The 21,803-nt window shown below is 34.6% G+C and overlaps 1 long non-coding RNA gene and 2 pseudogenes across 1 annotated transcript; 1 reads left to right on the plus strand and 2 right to left on the minus strand.

Moving 5' to 3' along the window:
- The window catches only part of LOC127871015 (beta-1,4-mannosyltransferase egh-like), a 47,603-nt pseudogene extending 31,441 nt beyond the window's left edge, over positions 1–16,162 (minus strand).
- The window catches only part of LOC127871014 (beta-1,4-mannosyltransferase egh-like), a 37,419-nt pseudogene extending 20,963 nt beyond the window's left edge, over positions 1–16,456 (minus strand).
- Positions 16,457–18,571: 2,115 nt separating this feature from the next.
- Positions 18,572–21,574, plus strand: LOC127871021 (uncharacterized). Its single transcript, XR_008045043.1, has 3 exons — positions 18,572–18,620; positions 19,338–19,435; positions 21,267–21,574. It is a non-coding gene; the product is annotated as an uncharacterized LOC127871021 (long non-coding RNA).
- Positions 21,575–21,803: the final 229 nt, after the last annotated feature.

Genomic DNA, 21,803 nt, shown 5'->3' on the forward strand with positions numbered 1-21,803 from the left:
AAGAAATTTAATGTTGCTTTGACAACAGGCGTTGAAATCAGTATTTAAATGTCATGTTTGCACTGATTATTTTACAAGAGGAACATGATCAGATACGTGACTTTTGTGACCCCAGATAGTTCTGCGCATACTAAGATGTTCTTAAAGTGTCTTGTGGAACACTACACAAAGAAACAATGAAGAAAACTAATCACATACTAAATTAGTTGATACCAAAATAATCAGAATCAATATCTTTTTTTTTCACAAAGATAATAACCGTTCTTTTTATTTTAACAAAAACATGTTCACGCAAAATGATTATTTAGTACAAAACAAATTTTTTATAAATACTTACTGATTTAAGTAATTACTAAGCCTTTATTGAATAGTTTCAAACTACGAAGTTGATATAAAGGCGCAATTGTACAAAGTTCTTAGCAACGCGCAGCATCAATTCAAATATCTATGACCAATAGTTAAGTCATATGAACAGAATGCGGAAAAAAAACACACGCTAACTTAAAAACACGTTTACTTTATGACGCGCAGGCACTATACGTTAAAACCTACTTCTCGCTCTGTGAATTAAAACGTTCACTGTTTAGGCAGTGTATGCAAATATTGCAATTATTTACTTGTTCACGAATAAACTGCTTGAAAATATTACCAGTCCGCAAGCCAAATATTGGTCGTTAACTGTGGTTAATTTCGATTTATATTTCAAAACAGTGATGTTAAAGGAAATTTCAATTTAAACTGAGTTATGTCGGAACACGCGTTGTTTTCCGCACATGACGAGCCAATGAGTGTTCGGTAGTAGAACTTGTCGGTGTATTTTCCGCATGACTTTTTATGTAGGAGTGATCATGCCTCGTGGCTTGACCCCAGCATACCCAGGCCTCGTGTCTAAACACCATCGTGCTTTTACCTCGTGACTAAACCCAAGGGTACAAAGGCCTCATGTCTTAAACCCAGTGTGATTATGCCCCATGACTAAACCACAGCGTGATCACGCCTCATGACTAAACCCAAGCGAGCCAATGCCTCATGTCTTAACCCCAGTGTACCTAGGCCTCATGTCTTAAACCCAGCGTAATAACGCTCCATGAATAAACCGTCTTTGCAACAAATCTAAACCTCAGCTTTATCATGTCATTTAAACCATTCACTTTTATATAAACATAATTTAAACTTTTTTCACTAACATGCCGCCATTCTTAAAGGAGCCTTTTCACGTTTTGGTAAATTGACAACATTAAAAAACTGTTCCAGATTCGCAAATTTTCGTTCTTGTTACGATATTTGTGAGGAAACAGTAATGCTTAACATTTACCATGCTCTAAAGTATTTATTACATGCATCTTTTGACGATTTAAAAACTTGAAAATTAAAAGCGTTACAACGCGAAACGATTTAATAATTTGAGAGTTTTGTTGTTGTCGTTAAATTTTGTGACACTACAAAGATTGCCATTATAAAGTGTAAAAGACAACTATCATAGTATTAGCTTTTACTCCAGGGGTCAGTGTTTCGAGCCCAGTTAAGAATCACTTCTTTTCTTAAATTTTATTCTTGTTTTTTTACTTGAGCTTTTTAGATCGAATGTTATTATTGTCATTATTATTATTATTATTATTTTTATTATTATTATTATTATTATCATTATTATTATTATTATTATTATTATTATTATTATTATTATTATTATTATTATTATTGTTATTATTATTACTTTTGTTATTATTTTTATTATTATTATTATTATTATTATTGATAATAAAAAATGTAAAAAAACTAATAAGCATGTCCATGTATATGCAGCATTTACAGATACAAATTACATGATTCTGGTGATTGTTGATCAATTGCGTTTGTTTTTTTGTGTGTTTGACTTCTTATTACGATGCCAACGCGTGTAATTCACATATTTGCGAAATTACATTTTCTATCTGATCAGTACAATCAAATTTATATAAAATGGCTTGCAGTTTTATACAAATGGAACGACACATTAATTGCATTTACTAAAATAGCAGATAAATTGTATAAGCATATTTGTATTGATGTGTGTCACGGTTGAAAACTGCTGTTTTGAAAGAGTCAAGAGTGTGGTACACTTTTATAAGAATTACGCAAGTTCAATTATTAACCGGGGGATCGCTTGTATAAATAGTTAATTTTTAATCCGCCTGGGCATGAATGGCAACAATACCAGTTGACATAAGCAAACATCTAAAATCGACATGAAATGTTTACTAAAATCACTTCAACCATAACGTCTCCAATGTCATTAACGCGCTCTTGTTCGTGTGTGCATGCGTTATTATTATATTATGCAATTATTCTAATTATTATAAAATTTAAATATATACCGCAAGTATCAAATTTGCTGTGTAGTTACTGTTCGGTGCTGTAGTTAAGGCTGAACAATACAATATGTTATGACTGGTATTTATATACTACAAATTATTTAATTTATTAATGATTAATTAATATTTAACTTTTTTAGAGATAGCCGCTATGATTACATCAATATGATGTTACTGAATAGTTGCATGCATATTCATGCTCTGTTTGTTCATTCAATATACCAACAACACCTATTCATTATTATACTAAATCGAAATTAATTTCTATGTTAGTTTTATCATAACAAACTTCGTCACTAATTCGAATACAACTACTCATACGGAAAGCAAAATAAACGAACCATATTTAAACAAGTAAAATTCACATCCAATACATATACCTTGCAATAGGGGTCAACGTTTATACACTTATTCACTAACTCAAATATAACTATCCCAGATTCCTGTTAAAGTTGATAAAAAGGCGAGTGAATCAACCTTGGTCGAACGTTTTCCAACCACACGCTGACCTCAAACAACGCAGCAAGCTCTCCGTTTCAGACACTACAAAAAACACTAAAACTTATCAGGTAATAGGACAATGCCGAAGGCGACAAACTGGACCGGTATGTCCGGATTAATGGCGCGTTTCCTACATTTACCAACTCATGTTGATGTCACTACAGGTGCATCTCTCACTTTTAATTCAATTTCAGTTGTTTCTACTTTCCAATTTACTGATAATATGCCAATACCGTCAGTAATGTCAATACCACTACTACTGCTACAAAACGCACAGCGGCGAATATGTCTGTTACCATTACAACTGCTACAACACGCACAGCGAATATGTCTGCTCCCATTACCACTGCTACAACACGCACAGCGAATATGTCTGCTACAACTACTACTGCTACAACACGAACAGCGAATATGTCTGCTGCAACTACTACTTCTACAACACGCACAGCAAATATGTCTGCTACTACTACTACTGCTACAACACGCACAGCGAATATGTCTGCTACCACTACTACTGCTACAACAAGAACAGCGAATATGTCTGCTACCACTACTACTGCTACAACACGAACAGCAAATATGTCTGCTACTACTACTACTGCTACAACACGCACAGCGAACATGTCTGCTACCTCTACTACTGCTACAACACGCACAGCGAATATGTCTGCTACCACCACTACAACTACAACACGCACAGCGAATATGTCTGCTACTACTTCTACTGCTACAACACGAACAGAGAATATGTCTGCTACCACTACTACTGATACAACACGAACAGCAAAAATGCCTGCTACTTCTACAACATGCACAGCAAATATGTCTGCTACTTCTACTACTACTGCTACAACACGCACAGCGAATATGTCTGGTACACTACTACTGCTACAACACGCACAGCGAATATGTCTGCTACTACTACTACTACTACAACACGCATAGCGTATATGTCTGCTACTACTACTACTGCTACAACACGCACAGCGAATATGTCTGCTACCACTACAACTGCTACAATACGCACAGTAAATATGTCTGCTACTACTACTACTGGTACAACACGAACAGCGAATATGTCTGCTACCACTACTACTGCTGCAACACGAACAGCAAATATGTCTGCTACTACTACTACTACTACTACAACAGGAACAGCGAATGTGTCTGCCACTACATTACTGCTACAACACGCACAGCGAATATGTCAGCTACCACTACAAGTGCTACAAAACGCACAGCGAATATGTCTGCTACCACTACTACTACTAAAAGACGAACAGTGAATATGTCAGCTACCACTACTACTGCTACAACACGCACAGCGAATCTGTCTCCTACCAATACTACTGCTACAACACGCACACCGAATATGTCTGCTACTGCTACAGTACAACACGCACACCGAATATGTCTGCTACTACGTCTACTGCTACAACACGCACAACGAATATGTCTGCTACTACTTCTACTGCTACAACACGCAAAACGAATATGTCGGCTACTACTACTACTGCTACAACACGAACAGCAAATATGTCTGCTACCACTACTACTACTACAACACGAACAGCGAATGTGTCTGCTACCACTACTTCTGCTACAACACGCACAGGAAATATGAAAGCTACCATTACTACTGCTACAACACGAACAGCAAATATGTCTGCTACTTTTTCTACAACACGCACAGCGAATATGTCTGCTACTACTCCTACTGCTACAACACATACAGAGATTATGTCTACTTCCACTACTACTGCTACAACACGAACAGCGAATATGCCTGCTACCACTACTACTGCTACAATACGAACAGCGAATATATCTGCTACCATTACTCCTGCTACAACACGAACAGTGAATATGTCTGCTACCATTACTACTGCTACAACACGAACAGCAAATGTGTCTGCTTCCACTACTACACGAACAGCGAATCTGTTTGCTAACACTACACATCCTACAACACGCAAATCGTATCTGTCTGCTACCATAACTACTGCGAATATATATGTTATTGGTACCACTGTTGCTGAGATTTATTTGTAATATTGAAACACCCTACAGCATGCGCCATTGAGGACTTCCGGACACCCAAGATAGTGCTCGCCGTTAAATATCGGTAAGCTCGTGTACAGGTTACTTATCACCATCTTCGTCAATATTAAAAGAGGAGCACTCGCAGTGTTCAGATGGTTGTTCATACATACATTTCTACCAGAACAAATATATGCATGACTTCTGGAAAGAAATGTTAAATACTTGTACGTTCAATAAAGCGTAACGAGTAAACATATATTCGTCGTTCATTTTGACTCATCGGTTTAACTAATTCGATGTTAAGGCTACTTGAAATTCTCCGACAAACACATTTGAACAATCAGGCGGAGCGACCAATGTTATCAATGGTCATCATACACAGGCGATCAAAATCTTCCCATGTTATATAACTTTACGCTTTGGAAATAAGTGAAGTTAAGTGATATAACTGTTAACTTTCGGAAATTCACTACATCGGCAAGTTTGCATGTTATGTGTTACAAAATGTCTTAAAGCAACCTCATTACAATGAGATTTTCAATTGCTCCTTTGAGAAATGGGAGTTTTCTTTCCATCGAATCAAACACCATGCACACAAAAACCAGACATCATGTAAATATAAATATATATTTCTGAACAAAAAACACTTCACTATTAATATTTATTTATTTATTTATTTATTTATTTAATAGTTAATTTTTTTTTCAGAGAAGTTTATTTTTCGTTATAATTTCATTATGTATCATTCAAAATAATGTTTTCACAAATTAATATAATAGCCACACGCTTAACCAACTGTGGTAACGAACGGTTGGGATTGTATTATGGGAGCCATTCAAGTCCATTTTTGTATGACCTATATATGCAATATTAAATGGAAAAAAATGTGTTTTGATTATAACACATGCTCCCGGTTGGTGCTAAATGCCAAATTAGGCTTTGCTTAGATGGGAATGATCAAACGCAAGGATCAGAGAGGTCAACATTTGACGAATGACATGGGCGCGATGAGATCTGATGATATGGGGACGAAAGATCATAAGCAATACTTGTTTAAGTATTCAAATATCGAACCGATGTTGCTGCAAGACGATTTGTGTTATTATTTTAAGCAAGAAAGCGTTAATTTAAGGTATTCGCAGTCAAAATGTTTGAGTTTAAAATAAGATAAAGTTCGAAGTGAGGCTGGGTTACACGGATGGACAGTTAGCGGAGTATCACCAACATCGAGTTTGTGCCGGCATGTGTCAACTAGTATTAGCAACGGTTGCTAAAAGAACCCGTAAAAAAATAACCAATATAGAGCCCAGGAATAGCCCATGCTCAGTGTATGAAACCAATATAGAGCCCAGGAATAGCCCATGCTCAGTGTATGAAACCAATATAGAGCCCAGGAATAGCCCATGCTCAGTGTATGAAACCAATATAGAGCCCAGGAATAGCCCATGCTCAGTGTATGAAACCAATATAGAGCCCAGGAATAGCCCATGCTCAGTGTATGAAACCAATATAGAGCCCAGGAATAGCCCATGCTCAGTGTATGAAACAATATAGAGCCCAGGAATAGCCCATGCTCAGTGTATGAAACCAATATAGAGCCCAGGAATAGCCCATGCTCAGTGTATGAAACCAATATAGAGCCCAGGAATAGCCCATGCTCAGTGTATGAAACCAATATAGAGCCCAGGAATAGCCCATGCTCAGTGTATGAAACCAATTTAGGGCCCAGGAATAGCCCATGCTCAGTGTATGAAACCAGCTGAATTTCAGTCATATCAAGCCGATCAGTTTACCTGCTCACACATTTTATTGGTTGGCTGAGTTAACAGTATAAAGTGTACAAACTCTTGCCATTAACAGACATCTGCCCAACTTAGATCCGAGCTAGGGGAGATTGGAAGTATTTCATGACCAATCCATTCAAGATAATTTAGTCGGGTCGGGGAACGAACGGGGATCCTCCGTGATGCAAAGAGCTTTTAAAAATTTCCCGTTTTGTCAGATAAAGAGATGCAGAAATTTCAACAGGCTTTCTACAGATCCACATTACAAATATGGCAGACTTGCTAACACCCCCCCCCCCCTTCATTCAGCGCGCGCATGTTGAAGAAACAGAACAAGTCGTTGGTTACGCAATAACATGCACGTGCTTTTTTCCGAGTTAATATCGATATTTTATAGTGTATCAGTGATAGACTGCTGGGGAAAAACTTAAAAGAATGTTAAAGCGAGATTATACGATTTTGTCAAAAATTAATGAATTTATATAAAATGTGTAAAAAAACTTATTATATATATTTTTCAATATGAAATAAAATAAAAATTTAGAAGAACACGTGTCGAAAATGCGAAATAAGCTAGATATTTAATTCTGAAATCGAAAACGGCTATACAATCGAATTCACCAGCGTGTATATCATGCATGTACGATATAAATCTAAACTTAGTTAAACGGTTCATTTAAATTCCCGCAACGATATATATTCATACGACACACGAACACTAACTCCGGTCCTAATAAAAAGACGAATGCTTCGGTTTTTGTAGAAAAATATATTCGTCACAATCGGCTCGGGGCGCTAATTTGTCTTTGCTGCATTTATAAAATTCGTATTTAATGTATAATTTTTCTTGCCTATTTTGTGTTATTGTAACATATTTTATCAATATTTTACAATTTAACACATATAAAAAAAATCGTATAATCTCGCTCTAAAGGTTGATAATATTTGAAAGTTGTATTTAATTTAAGACTGTTTGCGTTGACTTTGAAGTCCCTAGTTATGAATCCTTACTAATCGTTGGGACGTGTGACATCAAATACAAAATTTCTTATAAACAAGTGGTTAGATACGCACTGCAATGTGTGCATTATGAAAGGCTAAACAAACGGGAGTGGCCATAGGAACTTCACTCAACATGCGTAATTGTGCTGATAACTTTAAATGAAGTGTCACATTTATTATAGGCCTACAGATTATAAAGCATATAATGTAATGCGAACGTACACATGTCGCGCAAGGAACTGATAAGAGAGACGAATTGATACAGAAATAATACCCTTCAACTTGTCCGTGTCTGACGACGCAAACTCATTATGTTGGTCTTAATAAATAGTGTGTCGTTATACAAAATCCTAGTTGTTAACGGTTTTAGCCTCTGTGCCATATCTAAACGGATCAATTTTTTGCAACTATACCAAGTGTACACACTCTGCATGTCAACGAGAAAATTCAACGAATAATTTCCTCAAATGGAACATGAAACTGACTCGGCCTTAATTTCAGACGGGACAATCATAAGAATACAATGGGGCGATGACATCTTTAAAACCAACCAGGTAAAACAAATAAGAAGTTTCATACACCTGTTTTTCTCCAATGCAAGTTGTTTGTTTGTTATTTTAGTAGTTTTTAAAAAATGTAGTCACTTGTATTCACAGACAGACTTGTGGTTAAAAAAGTGCATATAACAAACAAACATATAACAAACCTTAACATTTAACCAAAATAATTTATCTTAAAAACGCTCTGTATATTCTGAAGGAAATGAAACAAGATATTTACTGTTGCGTTGACAACAGGCGTTGAACTCAGTATTTAAATGTCATGTTTGCACTCATTATTTTACAAGAGGAACATTATAAGATACGTGACTTTTGTGACCCCAGATAGTTCCGCGCATACTAAGATGTTCTTAAAGTGTCTTGTGGAACACTAGACAAGGAAACAATAAAACTAATCACATACTAAATTAGTTGATACCAAAATAATCAGAATCAATATCTTTTTTTGGCAAATAACTCGATCGTATATTTCACAAAGATAATAACCGTTCTTTTTATTTTAACAAAAACGTTTTCACGCAAAATGATTATTTAGTACAAAACAAAAGTTAAATAAATACGTCGCAGATAGTACTTACTGATTTAAGTAATAAGTAAGCCTTTATTGAATAGTTTCAAACTACGAAGTTGATATAAAGGCGCAATTGTACAAAGTTTTTAGCAACGCGCAGCATCAATTCAAATATTTATAACCAATAGCTAAGTCATATAAACAGAATACGGCAAAACAAAACACACGCTTACTTAAAAACACGTTTACATTATGACGCGCAGGCACTATACATTAAAACCTACTTCTCGCTCTGTGAATTAAAACGTTCAGTGTTTAGGCAGTGTATGCAAATATTGCAATTATTTACTTGTTCACGAATAAACTGCTTGAAAATATTACCAGTCTGCAAGCCAAATGTTGGCCGTTAATTGTGGTTAATTTCGATTTACATTTCAACACAGTGATGTTATTAGAAATACTAAACATATAAATATGATTCAGACCTAAATTCAATTTTCATTTCAATTTAAACTGAGTTATGTCGGAACACGCGTTGTATACGCACATGACGAGCAAATAATGAGTGTCCGGTATTGGGATTTGTCGGTGTATTTTCAGCATGACTTTTTTATGTAGGAGTTTGACATTAAAGTCGTAATGACCCATTAAATACTAATCAACTCAATTGTTATTGTGATTAAATAAGATGCCACACATGTTTAAAATCGCTTAATTGAATTCTATACCGTTCTGATTTCAAGTCAACTACAATGCATTCTGAGTGGTGCGGTTGTCGAGTGGTAACACTCTGGTCTACCATTAAAGAGGTCCCCGGTTCAATTCCTGGTCGGGGCACTGGACATTTCAGTAATGCTTCAAGTGTTTTCCACCTAACTATATATGTACTTGTATGAAACCCAGGTAATTCTCGCGTGTATTGGTGCTAGAACCAAGGGATCTATTCGCATATAGCTGGAGTATCGCACATGGATTCCTTGTATCCCAATACTGTCTCTTCAGCAAAACCAAAGGACCCAATTGGAAATAAGTGCTTGCACTTTCATGCGTTATCCTTGACTGCAAGTTCAAAATAAATAAATAAAGAAAGAAAGACCGTAATCAGTTATTTAGTGATGTTCAATACATCGCGATTATGCATTCACGCTCGTTGATAATTATTATCAATCCGATTTTCATATAGGTAAATCCAGGTTGGTCCGGATTTAACCAAAAGTAAATATCTCTATGGTGGCATAGATGAGACATCCAAAATATGTTTTCATGAGCGCGCGTTAAAATCTCACACGCTCACGTGCAGGTTTTCACGTGTTCAAACGGAGAACAATATATTTTTGATAATCGTTACTTGTGAGCGTTTATGACTGTTGTGAAGCATGCAAGATATGTGAACGGATTAAAGCAAAATGGAAGTGTTCTGTAACAAGCTATTGTCCGAAAATTGGAAGTAATAATTATAGCGGAAATCTGGATTGTATTTTTTTTTTTTTTTGGAAAATGAAGGGGGTTGAAATGTTGCTTATGTGTACTAGTTACAGCTGTATGCAAGCTTAAACCGGACAATTTAGTATTTGAATATATTGACTAGATGTTGTAAGCGACCTCTCAAAATGACTTCGTGAAAATTTTTGGAGGTCTAATCATTTATTTTTATCCGAAACCAAAGATACGACGTTCTTGCAAAATAAGCATATATCAATTGAATATTTTCTTGCTACATTTTCACTTATTTTAAATGGCTGACAAATAATATTGCGATCGTCTGGGTACTTGATGATTTTTTGAAACGCATTACCGTTTATGCCGACATTGCGATACACGCGTATGGATTGTCACGCTTGTCTTATTTTTTTTCAATAATTTACCATATATATGTATTGTACTTTAAAAATCTTGATTTTAATCGAACGTATAGTAGTATTGTATGCTTCCCTATAGGGCATAGTGTATGCAGAGTGATCGCGGCGCCCTGTTGACAGTTCAATCCACCTGAATACGCGACAGTATCGATCAGCTTTCATGAAACAGAAAGGTACGCAAGAGTGCGCAGGCGACCGCTACAATATCGATGTGCCTTCGGGAGGAGAAGGGGGGGGGGGCTTTACCAGTTTCAATAAATGATGCAAAGATCTATCACTAAACACTGTTTATTCATATATCTTTGAATGGTTGCAATTGATTTTGCCACTTAAACTAGGTCGGTGACACGAACATCCTCTGGGAAGAACGATTGATTATGCGTACAGTAATTATGAAAGGTTGAACATATCGGATCATTGAAGAAAAGCTAAAAATACTCTGTATATAGCGATAACAACATCAATCCGAAGACGTGTGTAAGGGTTTGTTAGGGACCACTAAACTTAACTTAATAAAAACAAAACAGAACCCGTTCTTCAAAATACGACTATACACTAAAACTGAACACGGACATCTAAAAGAGCAGCGTTGCGGCACATGTAGAGCTTGACTCATATGTAGTGTAGGTCATCAAAACATGAACAATTTCATGAATTGTTAACTCACATGAAACCTATGACCATAAACAGCAATATTCTTCCAGCGCTTAATAAAACTATAAATTTTGGCACTTCATAGTTACTAACACAATAAACATTGTAAATGCACTTAAATATCTATAACAATGTTCTGTGCAAGACAAATATCGAAGCATCAACATTTATGTGTGAAATGTTAAAAAGCAAAACAACGTGTCATTAACATTAAGAAATATTTTGTTCAACTCAAATCCAAGTGTCAAACGGCACTTCTTTATTATGTTACCAACAATGGTAACTGTAAAAGCGAGTTATATGTTGAGATACAGCTTCAAAATGAAAATTATTGGAACCGGACGAAAACAGATAACAAAAGAATAGTTAAGTGCTCACTCATTTATATTTCCAGTAGGAAATATAAACAGATCGAAAGTATGACCATTTTCCCGGTGATTATGATGTTGGATTGGATCAAAAATATTCATTAAAAAAAATCAACTTTTGCCAATTATTTGGACAGAAAACTTGAATGTAAAACAGCTTACAAAACGAGAGCTGTGTTTGTGGAACACAATGCTCCCTACTGCGATTTGATGTCAAATGCAGCTATTTAGGATGAACTTGTGAAGTCCAAGGCCCGTTTAATATCAATGGACCGGAACGAAACTTGAACTTGATCTAGAAGTCATTAAGGCACACTCACATACCAACAATAAGCACCAAAAAATCTGGAAAATTGTCATTTCAAGGTCCGTATTTTCGTCGAAAATCTATGTAAGTAGACTCTCACACCAAAATCAGGTCAATATATGCAAGCGTTTAGGATTAAAAGTCGGAAAAATTGTTATTATAGAGAAAATTCAATGGCTCGTAACTTCGATAACAATCAATGTACCGAAACGAAACTCGATCTGAAAGTCATGCAGGTAGACTCACAAGCCATCAATCAAATATCTGAAAGCGTTAAGAAAGAAAACTCTGGAACCAGATTCCGAACTGACGGACAAACGGACTTACAAACTGACAGAAGCGCAGTGAAACGAAATGATGTGGCTTCACCTAAATGCAATATCAATCGTATCCTGGTTTCAGTGATCCGTAATCACGTATATGTTCATCATGCATTACCGATACGCATTAACCCGTTTCGGTTAAACGATCAACATATAAACGTAAACTTTGCCGTTCATGCAAACACTAGCTTAAAAACAGAAATGGAATCTGGAATCTGATTGTAATAGGCGTTATTCAGACTGACATCATTGTCAACAATTTCAATCTTTTATAAAGAATGTTAAACAATAACCTCAACGAAACTGGATTCTTTCGTTTCTCTAAATAAAATGCCGACAAAGAAACCTCTACGAATAAATTGCGAAACTGAATAGTCAATACCCCGAATACATCACTGATGTCACCACAAACAACTAATTATGTATTTGTATTATGGTCGTTTGATTGTCAGTTTAAATAGCCTGTTGTGAGTTTGTTACGAAATGTACACCACGACGTATACCACGTTAATTTAAATTTAGTCGTAAGGAAAAGCACTCATCATACAAGGAACGAATCCCAGCGTGCTCATGCCTCGTGACTTAACCCCAACGTGCCCATTTATTATCTATAAAACCCAGCGTGCTCATGTCACATGATTAAAACCCCAACGTGCTCGTATTTCGTGACTAAACTCCAGCGTACTCATGTCTGAAGTCCAAACACTAACAAGCTCATGCCTCATTACTACACCCCAGTGTGATCATGCCTCATGTCTTAACCCCAGGGCGCTCATGTCCCATGACTAGACCCCAGCGTACTCATGTCTCAGTTCTAAACTCCAGCGAGCTCATATCACATGACCTCACCCAAGTGTGCTTATGCCACATGACCTAAACCCCAGCGTGCTCATACCTTAAGTATAAACACCAGCGTACCCATGTCTCAAGTGTAATACCCAGTGTGCTCATGCTAAATTACTAAACCCAGCGTGCTTATGCCTCAAGTCTTAAGCCAAGCATGCTCATGCTTTATGTCTTAACCCCAGCGTGACCATGCCTCGTGGCTTGACCCCAGCATACCCAGGCCTCGTGTCTAAACACCATCGTGCTTTTACCTCGTGACTTACCCCAAGGGTACAAAGTCCTCATGTCTTAAACCCAGTGTGATTATGCCCCATGACTAAACCCCAGCGTGATCATGCCTCATGACTAAACCCAAGCGAGCCAATGCCTCATGTCTTAACCCCAGTGTACCTAGGCCTCATGTCTTAAACCCAGCGTGATCAAGCTCCATGAATAAACCGTCTTTGCAACAAATCTAAACCTCAGCTTTATCATGTCATTTAAATCATTCACTTTTATATGAACATAATTTAAACTCATTTCACTAACATGCCACCATTCTTAAAGGAGCCTTTTCACGTTTTGGTAAATTGACAACATTAAAAAACTGTTCCAGATTCGCAAATTTACGTTCTTGTTACGATATTTGCGAGGAAACAGTAATACTAAACATTTACCATGCTCTAAAGTATTTATTACATGCATCTTTTGACAATTAAAAACTTGAAAATTATAAAGCTTTACAACGCGAAACGATTTAATAATTTGAGAGTTTTGTTGTTGTCGTTAAATTGTGTGACACTACAAAGATTGCCATTATAAAGTGTAAAAGACAACTATCATAGTATTAGCACGGATGGTCGAGTGGTCTAAGCGATAGGCTTTTACTCCAGGGGTCAGTGTTTCGAGCCCAGTTAAGAATCACTTCTTTTCTTAAATTTTATTCTTGTTATTTTACTTGAGCTTCTTAGATCGAATGTTATTATCATTATTATTATTATTATTATTATTATTATTATTATTATTGTTATTATTATTTTTGTTATTATTATTTTTTTTTTATAATTATTATTATTGTTATTATTATTATTATTATTGATAATAAACAATGTAAAAAAACTAATAATAATAATAATAATAATAATAATAATAATAATAATAATAATCATCATCATCATTACCATCATCATCATCATCATCATCAGAAGAAGAAGAAGAAGAAGAAGACGAAGAAGAAGAAGAATAAGAACAAGAAGAAGAACAACAACAACAAGAACAAGAAGAACAAGAAGAAGAAAAGGAAGAAGAAGAGTATACGGCTGCGGTCATTTATACACAAAAAGCATCTACTCGTTATATGTGGAAGCATGTCCATGTATATACATTATTTACAGATACAAATTCATGATTCTGGTGATTGTTGATCAATTGCGTTTTTTTGTGTGTTTGACTTCTTATTACGATGCCAACGCGTGTAATTCACATATTTGCGAAATTACATTTTCTATCTGATCAGTACAATCAAATTTATATAAAATGGCTTGCAGTTTTATACAAATGGAACGAAACATTAATTGCATTTACTAAAATAGCAGATAACTTGTATAAGCATATTTGTATTGATGTGTGTCACGGTTGAAAACTGCTGTTTTGAAAGAGTTAAGAGTGTGGTACACTTTTATAACAATTACGCAAGTTCAACTATTGACCAGGGGATCGCTTGTATAAATAGTTAATTTTTAATCCGCCTGGGCATGAATGGCAACAATACAAGTTGACATAAACAAACATCTAAAATAGACATGAAATGTTTACTGAAAATCACTTCAACCATAACGTCTCCACTGTCATTAACGCGCTCTTGTTCGTGTGTGCATGTGTTATTATTATATCATGCAATTATTCTAATTATTATAATATTTAAATATATACCGCAGGTATCAAAGTTGCTGTGTAGTTACTGTTCGGTGCTGTAGTTAAGGCTGTACAATACAATATGTTATGACTGGTATTTATATACTACAAATTATTTAATTTATTAATGATTAATTAATATTAAACTTTTTTAGAGATAGCCGCTATGATTACATCAATATGATGTTACTGAATAGTTGCATGCATATTCATGCTCTGTTTGTTCATTCAATAAACCAATAACACCTATTCATTATTGACACTAAATCGAAATTAATTTCTATGTTAGTTTTATCATAACAAACTTCGTCACTAATTCGAATACAACTACTCATACGGAAAGCAAAATAAACGAACCATATTTAAACAATTAAAATTCAAATTCAATACATATACCTTGCAATATGGGTCAACGTTTATACACTTATTCACTAACTCAAATATAACTATCCCATTCGGAAAAAATAAACGAACCATAATTAGCCAATTATAATCCACCTCAAATATATTTAACTTACACTATGGGTCAACGTTTATTCACTTATCATAAACCTATTCAAATTTAACTTCTCATACGCGAAATAAACCGCAAATAAACGAACCATATATATCCAATTAAAATTCACATCCAATATATTTACCTTGCAATATGTGTCAACGTTTATACACTTGTCATTAAGAAGTGAAAATCCAGCTGTTTCATATTATCATAAAACTGTATTCACTTTTTCAAATACAACTACTCATATTTTAAAAGTAAAATAAAAGAACCTGATTTATCCAATAAAAATACCCATCCAATATTTATACACTGCAATACGTGATGGGTCAACATTGTTCAACGTTTATACAATTATGAAAACCCGATTTACTTGTTACAATACAACTACTCATACGGAAATAAAGAAAAATAAACGAACCAGATTTATCCAATTAATATTAACATCAAATGTATATACTCCTCAATATGTGATTTGGCAACGTTTATACAATATTTATGAAATACAATTACTCATACGGAAATGAAGTTAAAACAAAACGAACCAGATTTATCCAAGTAAGATTCACATCCAATATATTTTCACTGAAAATTGTGATTTAACAACGATTTTACATGACAACCCATCAAATACGACCCGCTGTTACACACGGGTGATAACGGGTGATATTTTATTACACATCGTAGTAACTTTGATATACTTGCCATTTTTTCCGTTGGCGAGTTTCAACCTTTTTCAAATCATGCGCCGCTATCATTCTCACTAAAAGCGAACACTGTGTGTCGGAACGTCAATGGAAATGTAAACCTAAATATAACAAATTTGATTACAAATACAAAGAAGTGTTTACAACCGATATAACAACTAATTTAGATTCTCTAATCTATGATTTAAACATTGAAATCAGCGGAAATGGAGATGTTAATTGTCTAACGTCGATTTTTACCAACTTTCTATGTAAATACGGTAATAAATATTTCGAAAGAACCTGTGGTATTTGGAAATCATGTTTTCAAGAGGGAAATAACTCGAAAGAGCGGTTTGACGATGAATGCAAAAATAAATATAATCTTTATAAACAAGCGGTTAGAAAATTTACCAATACATTGGCGGACGCGGACGCGGATCTATATAATAAAAAAAAGATTACAAATATCAATGTCGACAGTCAAAAAAATCATATAATAATGGCCGCTGTCGTAAGATGAATGATCTAAGGCGAAAGTCACCGAAAGAATTTTGGAAAATATTTCAATCGCGAAAACAATCGGCAACCGGAGATGATATTTCAAATGAAGAATTTAAAAACTATTTTAATACACTCATGTCTGATGGCGACACGCAAACGAATGATGATTATTCAAACTTTATTAGCCAGTTTGATAATGACCAAGATATTCGATCGACATTTGAGTGACTAGATAGCCCAATCTCGGACACTAAAATTTTAAAAGCAATTAAGAAACTTGGTGTTTATAAATCATCATCGATTTACAATGTTCTGTATGAATATTTTAAGGTATGCGCACCACAAATAGTCCGCCCGCTTAACACATTTTTTAATCACATACTGAACTCAAAGTCATTTCCCCGTGCTTGGGCCTCGGGCATGATTATCCCCATTCATAAAAAAGGTGACCAATCCGACCCAAATAATTTAAGGGGGATTACACTAACAAGCTGTTTTTCTAAATTGTTCACTATTGTATCGAACGAGCGACTTAAATTATGGGCTGACAAAAACTCGGTTTTAACTGACGCTCAATTTGGATTTAAAAACAATTATGGCTGTCTAGACCCAGTGTTTATTTTAAACTCGCTGATACAGAGACAAATATATAATAAGAAAAAATTGTATTGCTGTTTTGTGGATTATCGTAAAGCATATGACTGCATAGATAGGAATAGACTGTGGTACAAACTAATACATTTAGGAATCGACGGAAAATTTTTATCCGTGCTCCGTTCTATGTACAGTGAAGTTAAACTTTGCGTAAAACATTTAGGAACATTGTCAAATTTTTTCAATAGCAACATTGGACTATTGCAGGGTGAGATCACCTCTCCGATCTGCTTTTTTTTCTTTCTAAATGATATTGAGATGCACTTACAGGAAAATATAGATGCAGGTATAAATATTGACCAAATCGCTATTTTCTTATTACTATTCGCTGACGACGCAGTGCTCGTATCTGAATCCAAAGATGGACTGCAAAATTCTCTCAATAGCCTTTATTCATATTGTCAAAAACGGAATTTTACAGTAAACATCGAAAAAACTAAAGTAATGATCTTTCGAAAAGGGGGGAGGGTAGGTGCTACCGGTAAATGGTTTTATAATAATCAAGAGGTAGAAATTGTTAACTCCTTCAACTACTTAAGGGTTGTGTTTACCGGCGGCGGGTCATTCGCTCTAGCAATGAAAACACTTGCTGGGAAAGGATTGCGATCTTTACATGCGCTTATGTCTTTAGTTAACAATAACAAAGTACCAATAAATATAATGTTTAACCTATTTGACGCGTATGTCCTATCAGTAAATAAATATAATGTTTAACCTATTGGACGCGTATGTCCTATCAGTATTAAATTACTGCTCGGAAGTTTGGGGTTACGATCAAGGTGAAACTTTAGAAAGAGTACACAAGAAGTTTTGTAAATGGGTCCTTAATGTAAAACCTACGGTGGCATACAGGTGACATTCACTTCTCTTTTTTTAAATTGCTCTCCTCTTTTTTCTAGAAAAAGAGGAGTGCAAAACTAAATAAAAGCGGCGTACAATTAAAAAAAAAGAGCGGTGCTTCTCTTGTTTTAAATTGCTCTCCTCTTTTTTCTATATTGTGGCCACGAGTTAGCTATGTCGTGGCCACAAGATAGAAAAAGGAGGAGTGCAAAACTAAATAAAAGCGGCGTACAATTAAAAAAAGAGCGGTTCAGTAAGAAGGCAGAGCGCATTAAACAAAAGAGTAGAGAATTTTTGCTATCTCGAGATCCCGACTTAGCTCAGCCAATCAAATTGTTTGTTATGTCAATTTAACGTTTAGTCTGGATTACCTGTCCCTTTGTATACAAAGAGTCAGCAGGTACAGACGATGTTATAGCGGAGGCGATGGCAATAGTACGTTAACTAGCACCTTTAAAAGGTGGTTCGTTGTGCAAATTATTTATCTCTTATCAGTATTATAATTAAGTATTTCAATGGTATGACTCATTTTCACCGAACGATTGATTTTGTATGAGATTTTTCACTCTTTATAAGTTGAATAGTTTTCGGATAAATTAATGGAAAATGTAATTTCGGATAACATTAATTATATGGATTATTGTACCGTCAAAATCCTTATTTTTACCTATGATATGTTTATTTTTGGCTTACATAATTCATTTTTTTCTGTTTAAAAATCGATTATGTATTTGTACATCCATTTAATTTGATTGTTTTATCAATGCTCATTTATTACAAACAACTATATAATAAATTTTACAAGCCACTGCGCATTCTAATAGAACTATTTAAATTTTCCTATTGTATTTGCAATTTTTGCTATGATGGCTGAGAGAGCTGAGTTAAAATAATTATTATTGTAAATAATCGGTAATTTTTTTTAATGTTAAATTCAACTGCTAAGCAATTTACATAGTCATAGTACACAAGAGAAAGAGAATATGACACATGCAGGACTAAAACCTGTGATGACCATTATTCTAGCATGCCTACCAAGCGAGCTTAAATCCAGATGCTTGTAATTTTCCTTGGTGGGATGATAATCCTGTGTAACCAAGGTCTAATTATTTCAACTAATCCTGACACTACACTGCTTTCTTCTTTTTTCAGGTTATCAACAGCCAGTCAGTTACAGATGCATTGCGACAGAGACGTTGTTATCTACGTTTCTGATTGCGAACACAGAATTTAACAACATTGGTCATAAGGTAAGCATAATTATGCTCCAATCTTAGATATAAAAGTCAACAAAACTATTTGAAGTTTGAGCAATGAGCACAGAATTGAGCATTGAGCAAAGATAATCAATATTTAATAAAAATATGTCAAATATCAGAGACATAACACTGCATGGATTTTAATACTACCAATTAAGGCTTAGGGGCCAGATTTATGACCCTAGAAAACACAAGAGTTCTGTTTGTCTATCTGCTTATCAAATAGATATATCAATAGATAAGTGAAATACTATGGTAACTACAATAGTAATAATACTTTAGTAACAGATGGGATACACTGAGATAAAGATATTGCCTTAGTGATAGTCCTTATGTATTTGAGGCCGTTTCCATAAATAATCAAGAAGTATTTTTTTACAGCTTTAAAGATTTTTTTTACAACAAATAACCAAAAAAAGTATATAAATTACAGAATTGTTATTGATTAATATAAAATAGCTCCATTGTGATGTTTAAATGCTACAATTTTCAATCGATCAGTATTGACTGGTAATAACCAGTAATGACCAGTTTTAATCGGGTATTGACCACCAGCCCGGTCAATACTAAATTAACCAGTCAATATGCCAACCCTGTTTTAAAAGCAAACATGCAATATATTATCCTCTCATAAAATTATGTTGGAAAATAGGTTTCATCGTATCTATTAGCTTGTTCACCATTTAAACATTGATAATTACAAAAACAAACTTTTTTACCGGCTTTTGCCAAAAGTTATTTCAGTTTGATACTGCACATGTAGCATCATATGTCGCCAAATCTGCTTAATACACAACATATTTGTAGCTAATATTACGCACATTTACATATCAGCAAAGAAATCTAGACATGGCTTCTATTGAAGCATGTAATCTGAGTTGGATGTACCAAATTAATTGGTTTAAACATGCCCTGCAGATACCACTGCATTAGTGTACAACACGCTCTCTTGAATGATGAATCAAGATTGTTTGCAATGCTTTACATACCATGGGGTACTCAAATTAACAATATTCAACAAGAGATGTGTTTGTCAGAAAAACAATGCCCCTCCTGCGCCATTTTGAAACCATATATTTGACCTTTGACATTGAAGGATGACCTTGACCTTTCAACACCCGAAATGTGCAGCTCCATGAGATACACATGCATGTCAAATATCAAGTTTCTATCTTCAATATTGCAAAAGTTATGACCAAGGTTAAAGTTTTGGGACAGAATGACAGAGTCAGGGTTCATACAGATTTTCTCCAATGAAATTCAAGCACTTTTTAAGCACTTTTCAAAGGTAAAAATCCAAATTCAAGCACTTTTTTAGTCCGACCTACTGAAAACTGTATATTATTTTGTGGCCAACACTGACAATATTTTTGCTTAATTGGTCTCTTCTTGCCTAACATTCTATGGGACTTACAACAGTCTGCACTACCTTGCTACAGTAACAACTGTTTAATCAAAAGTAAGATATTTCATTGTGATATAGTAATTGACCAAGGCATTACACATACCAAAAAGCCTGTTATTTGTATTGAATATCATTATTTATTCTAAATGTTCATAACAGATATTTCAGTGGTATAATATAGCTGCTACAAATGTTAAAGACAATTATGCATCTGATACAAATTAATTCTGAAGTAAAAATAGAAAACTACAAATGTACAGAATCTCGCAACAGCAATATAAAATGCCATGTATTAATTGAGGCTTTTAAAAATTATACTTATTAAGTAATTTTCTACAGCAGGTACACATGTGTGTATATTTATATATATATATATGTATATATATATATATATATACACACACATTATATTTGCAGCTTACATACAAGAGATCGGCAGAGCAGGAAGAAGCCATGATGATGCCCTGGCCATTCTCTTCTTTTGCAAATCAGTCATTGCATCTGCACATATGACCAGAGAAATGAAGGACTATTGTGGAAACTCAACTATCTGCCGAAGAACTTTAGTTAACCAGTATTTTGGTTTTGAAACTAAGGAAGTCTAACAGTTTACAATTTGTTGTGATTTGTGTAATAATCAACTGGGGATAGAATATGATTTTAGTAAACTGTCACCTAACTAAAAGCATACATATAATTATTACAAGATTCCTTTATTAATTGAATTTTCACATCTTTTTAGGAAAGTCTATCCTCGAATATTTTAAATATCTTAAATATATTTGATTGGATTGATTTATTTAAAATTTAAGTTTGATGAAAATGTATATTCTATGTTGAATTGATGCATATGTTAGTGTAAGTGTGTGTGTGTATGTTTGTGTGTTTCTGAGGATAGTGCGTATGGATGAAAATGTGTGAGAATGGTACGGGAGTTGCGTGATTTATGTTTAT

This window comes from Dreissena polymorpha, chromosome 3, assembly GCF_020536995.1.
Source record: "Dreissena polymorpha isolate Duluth1 chromosome 3, UMN_Dpol_1.0, whole genome shotgun sequence".
NCBI classification, from domain to species: Eukaryota; Metazoa; Mollusca; class Bivalvia; order Myida; family Dreissenidae; genus Dreissena; species Dreissena polymorpha.